Raw genomic sequence first — 5,966 nt, 5'->3', positions numbered from 1 at the left:
TGCATTGGGTAAGCACGAACAGGCTATCATCTAAGCGCCTACCATTTATAAAGCCGTTTTGAAGTTCACCGAGTATCTTCTTACTTCCTGTCCATGATTGCATCTAATTTCACCGCCTGCAATCGTCAACCTGTTAGTAACAGTTGTTATGGCAATCGGCCTGTAAGATTTTATGTGTATCCTATCTCATTTCTCTTTATAATTCAAATTCAAAGCGCACCTTGAACCAGTCCCGGCGGGGCAGAGAACCATGGCTGAATCGAATGCAGCTTATGACGTAAGCACTCACGGCATAATAGTTCCAAATCTCACCGCCACCCTAGAACCTTGCAGCGCGTCTGCAACACCACACATCTGATGCGACATCTCTTATCGTGTGCTCGCCTGTTTCCGTGTGCCGCGAGCTTTAAGTTCTTGGGGTATGTCTATTTTCATGCCTCGAGGACATGAACGACAGAATAATTGAAGTATTGTTCAGGAATTTCTGCAGTCCTTCGACAATGAGGACGAGGAAACCGATGCCAACTGGTTCTGACAGACCGAAAATAACCGTGTTCCCTTACAACTGAACAGCACTGCTGCTACATATTTCAAATTTGAACTCAGGGGCTATTCAGATTTTCACAAGAGGTCTTAGAGGAATTCCTCATTTTGGTGCATGACGCCGGTTCCGATGACCATGGAAGGAATGTCCCGAAATGAATCATCGGTATTTACAAGCACCTCATCGACAGCGCGCGTCATCTGCTAGCGCCGTCAACACGTGCACAACCTTTCTGCACCTCAACCTCGGAGGGGGCAGCGGTCCTCTGCACCAGAGCGGCAACACACTGCATCAAAATCAATCGCCCACGGTGGTGCAGGGAACGCTGTGAATCTAGCATTTTGGTGCAGCGCACCGTGAACCGGGTCCGGTGGCGCAGAGAGACCACGGCTGAATCGAATGCAGCTCTTGTTGCGACACTAACACATGCTTATAGGGAGCAAAGGCTCGCTGGTTCAAGCTCAATAAAGGCTGACCTACTAAATTCGCAATGCAAACGAGGTTCGACAACAAAATCGTGTTCTGATCCTAATGGGTGATCCCTAAATAAGCGCCCTGATGTTTAAAGCATCCTCTACGGGATCCATAGAGATGAATTGGATCGTGGCGATCACACATTTCGTAGCGTATACTGTCGGAAATGGGTGGAGCAGGATAAAGCAGCGCTTACAACGTTCCCTTCGAGAAACGCATGTGCTTAGGTAAATGGACAGGATATTTAGAATGCGGATCTTAAAAACACTGCTTATAGGCCATTATATGCATATGCTCTGCGGATGGACCACCTTGTCTGATTTATACAATTTCGGGCATGAAGACCAGTATATGAGTTCTTTACTTTCAATCAGGACCTTTGGGTCATTCAAAAGTAAGCGTCTCAAAAATATACAGCGCTATACTAGCAAATGAACGATTACAGGTTTACACAGTAACTAATTTTGTAGCGAGATCTGCAATTCACCGTGCTTGTCCGTGCCTGTCCGTGCCTGTCAGTGAGAAGAAAAAGAAGAGAAAGAAAAAAACTAAAAGAAGAAGAGAAATAAGAAGACTGAGAGGAATAAGAAGAAAAAGAAAGGGATGAAAAAGATGAAAAAAAAAACGAGAAGAACAAAAAGAGAGATCACTCAGTAGTTGATAGAGGAGAACGACAACAGCGAGTTGCTAGGATATAGAAGGTTCGTTCGAACGTTGTGACGACGGTGTGCCCGGGAGATCGACGTAGAGACGATGTCACACAACTAGAAGTCTTCTACACCCGAATGAGAATGATCAACGAAGGGAGGCCAGGGGTGCTCATAAGTGAATTGATACCCCTATGGCATAAAGCTGAAACCATAGAGTAAACTACTATGTGCAAAAGCCATGTCTTTGCCCCCAAGCCGAACCTAAGCGTAGCCTGGCAGATTACTCTCGCGTAACGCCAGGTTTAACGCACTTGGCAGACGGCAGCAGAGTAGGTAACAACACAAAACATAAGAAACGTCCCCAGTGGAAAATATTTAAAAACAGCTTATAGTAAGCCTGAAAATTCACATGGGGATGAGTGCGCTCTCAGAGCCTGTTACAGTCCATAATCCTCAGTTACGAACTGATAATCCTGTGGGTTAACAGCGTCAATTAGGACGATATTATCAGCATTTGAGCTGACCAATACTCATAGATCTGCAGTCCTCCTTTTAAACCTCAACGTTAGCACCTAAGTTCGTGTTCGACACCGAGGGTACTGATAAGTATTGCACTGCCATGCTTCCGCTGAAGGTGGGTACCTCCAGCCACTTCGATAATGTTCAACAGGAGTTTCCACACGTAATGCCAGGTTTTTCTGGAATAGGCAGGAACACTGAAGAAAAGGAGAATGCTACTAATATAATGATTCAGAAAGCGCGGTCCTCGGAACGTAAAACTAGAATCTAGTCCTCGCCGGTCTTCTGTGATTTCCGGTATTCGGAACGAGGTAACGAATAGACAGCGCCACCAACTTATAGTAGACTGTTTATTTGCAAAAAAGGGTAAAGGCAGGCCGTTTTTAGACGATAGAGGTGCTATCTTGGACAGTACATGCTATCGGAAAACCACAGCAGAAGCTTGGCCGGAATACACGATTTAGGAGATCGACTCCTACATAGTGTCCACATGGTCCACTCTTGCTTCGAATTCTGGAGAGCTCCGCTCTTCGCCCCAGTACGATGCCCCCACAAGTGATTGCAGAAGAACCGCTGAAAAAGCATAAAGCCAATCCGTTTTTTTTTTTGGCACACCACTGCATTGTGTTTGTAATGCACTTTATACTCTGTACTACATATCGTGTGTGAAGTTGCTTCACTTACACAGAGTGCAGCTGTCAGGGAATATTTTGCAGTTTAATATCAACCGGCCCTCATAAAACACCCAGCAGGAGAGAACAATTATATTCCCAATTTACAGTGGTCAACGTGCTTCATGACTAACTTGCACAAATCAGAGACATATCAATTGTGTAACACATTACGTTGCAATATCAACTAACTAGTACCATATAACGAGTGTTCGGAATATTCAAATGAACTCCAGAAATACTTTCTCGATGAAACTTTCTTATCAAGAGAAATTCGTTGAGAAAAAGAATGCACGTTGCTGGACACATCAAAAGAAATGAGATGACTGCATGTTCTGTTTAACTTGTTTTAGACTGCACCTAACTGCCGCTATTTTCTTCCTTGACAGCCGTATTTCCTTCGTTAAAGCGGGAAACAGCAGTTTACTGTTCTTTATATTAAGAAATATTTGTGCCGAACGTTATGCACCAGACTAAACGCGCCTTAATTTACGCGAACATCTTACTAGATTCACAAAGAGTTTTACCATAAAAGTACAAATACGCGATAAGCTGCGCATTGCGTGCTTTGCCAATAAGCGCTACGGTTGCCGCATAGTAAGGTACGCAGCATGCTCCAGCATGCTCCAGTTTTTATTTCCTGATATCAGACAAACATAAAAGTACAAACTTATTTGGAATGGGTAACTGTGTCCTTTGAAGATGTTCTTACATTTCGTCGTGGCGTGTTAGGAAAGAACCATGCTCCACGACAAGCTCTTCTCATTCGATTCAGGGCGGAGAAGGAGGAATTTTCGAACAGCTTCTTTCCCAGAAAGCCCCTTTTAGGCCCAACTGTAGGTTTCTCTGTTGTTTCTTGTTTTATTGTCGCGTATTCTCGGATAATCAACAATAATAGTTTGAACACAAAATATCTCAGACGCATACCTGAGAGCAAAGCCCCCATAAATATGTATCCTGAAAGACCAGCCATGGCAATGAGTCCTGCAAGAAAAAAGAACATAACATAAATTTGTAAAAGTTTTCAATCCTGTGTGTTTAGTTATCTAAAGATGTACCATCATGATGTATATTCTTATCTGAACCGATTATGAAGGACAGTACGTCCGGCCAAAACTTCAAATTGCCCCGTAGTTGTAGTTATGCAGAAATACTTTATTCTAAAAGACATGGCTATCTTTATATCCGTGTATTAGTTAATACGGCAATTGTGAATTATAGTCGTTAAATATTAAAGCAGGGAAATTGACCTGCATTGAAAAGAACACAGACAATGCGAGAGATTATATGGGATTGGCTTTGAAAGGGTGATGATTAAATTCGTCAAGTTAGACTGCACCTCCTAATCTTCTCCAGGGTGAGGTGAAAAGACGACTGCATTTTGTATTGTCTACGCCGTACTATGATATTTGGAAATAATTGAAATTTACCTTGCTGTGAAATTGCCTATTCATCTGTAAGTACATGATAAAAAATGAACTGCTACATTTCTTACGACATTCTTCTAATCCTTGCTGATGGCATAAATAAGTAACCATAAGTTTAAGTTTGGTTCTGTCAGCATGGCATGATGGGCAAAACGTTTCAGCGAGACAGATGATTTTTAGATAAAACACTGCTACAGCTAAGCATAGTGGCTTATCGCATCATTCATTGTGATTTGAGAGAGAGTTAAGTATACAGCTCCTTCGCCCAACCAGGCTAGTGTTAAGGAAAAGACCCGCGGTCAACGCTGTAGTTCCGGTTCCGAGAAATCTTTCAGGAAACCTGTGTCATGACAAATGACGGTGATGGCGAGGGGAATCCCACGCTCATATCAGGGTTAGGTAAGAATGCTGGCTCTTAGCGCCCAACTGGCGGTATTGCTCTCTAAAGGGGGAGCGAAAAGCCCTAAACGCTCGTAGAGCACCATCCGGTTATCGGTCGTGTCCCGCATCAAAAGACTGGCGGATCATTGTTTTGAGCGGGTGGAAGGTCGGCAGGAACACTTTTAAGGTTGGATTGTTTACGGAACGGAAGGGATAAGCTTGCCCGCATGTCCACACGGCTAATTGTAAACTGCTGTAGCGAGAAGCATTGCAATGATACACCTATATAGGTGCCTGGATTTGTGCGTTGTGGAGCACTCACATTCTCGCGCAGCAACGGCTTCTGCTTTACTGGTTGTTCTGGAATGTCCATTAAATCTGAAGAAATGCATTCTTACACAGCAAAACTTCGCCCGGTTGGAATCAATCATCAATATCAAGGAGCCGGCTACAGCAGCAATGATTTCTCTCAGCGGTGCGTCCTTGCTAAATAGGTTCGGTAAAAGTTATAGACGGAAACTCTTCTGATCGAAAAAAGATTATACGCAGTAGTAAGACTTACCCAAGGGTTGTAGCGTTTCTATCTGACTTCACACAAGAGCTGTGTACTTGACTGCTGCCTGTGCAGCTAAGTTTATATATCCCAAAAACCTGGGCTCAGTCATGACTGGAATGAAAAAGAAAAATTAATTAAAGTTTACTGACAATTAAGTCATCATTCTATTTGTGTAAGTAAAAAGAGGCAGGCAGATTGAAAATAGGGCATTGTGAAAGCTATTTTGATCTACTGCTGCTTCAGACAATCGAAAATCTGATGTCATGACTTTAAACGAAATTGTTTCGTCGAACCAGCTTTCAGTCCACTTGCGTCCGCTACAAATGAGAATGGTTAATTGTTTTATTTCAGCAGGACAAGGACGGAGGTATTTTTTTGCAGAGTGGGTCAGAGAAATAACTCAGGTTACCGACATTCTAGTGGAAATTAAGAAGAAGAAATGGGCATGGGCAGGACATGTAGTGCGAAGAGAGGATAACCGATTGTCGCTTAGGGTAACAAACTGGATTCCAAGGGAACGAAAGCGTAGCAGTGGACGGCAGAAAGTTATGTGGGCGGGTGAGGTTAAGAAGTTCGCAGAGGTCAAGGGGATACAGCTAGCACAGAACCAGGTTAATTGGCGATATATGGGATAGGCCTTCGCCCTGCAGTGGGTATAGTCAGGCTGATGATAATGATGATGAAACATTGAAAATTGTTTTGTGATGAATCCTCAAAAAAGTGTCTCATGAGTTTCCCGCTACC

General features: G+C 43.3%; 1 long non-coding RNA gene across 1 annotated transcript; it reads right to left on the bottom strand.

Moving 5' to 3' along the window:
* Positions 1 to 2,534: 2,534 nt before the first annotated feature.
* Positions 2,535 to 5,317, bottom strand: LOC146189268 (uncharacterized). Its single transcript, XR_014707281.1, has 3 exons — positions 5,229 to 5,317; positions 3,786 to 3,842; positions 2,535 to 2,760 (listed from the first exon to the last, which is right to left on the bottom strand). It is a non-coding gene; the product is annotated as an uncharacterized LOC146189268 (long non-coding RNA).
* Positions 5,318 to 5,966: the final 649 nt, after the last annotated feature.

This window comes from Amblyomma maculatum, chromosome 5 (assembly GCF_055883805.1).
Source record: "Amblyomma maculatum isolate TAMU_Amacu chromosome 5, ASM5588380v1, whole genome shotgun sequence".
Taxonomy (NCBI): Eukaryota; Metazoa; Arthropoda; class Arachnida; order Ixodida; family Ixodidae; genus Amblyomma; species Amblyomma maculatum.
The sequence above is the reverse complement of the archived record's forward strand: the minus strand, read 5'-3'. Positions and strand labels throughout refer to the sequence as shown.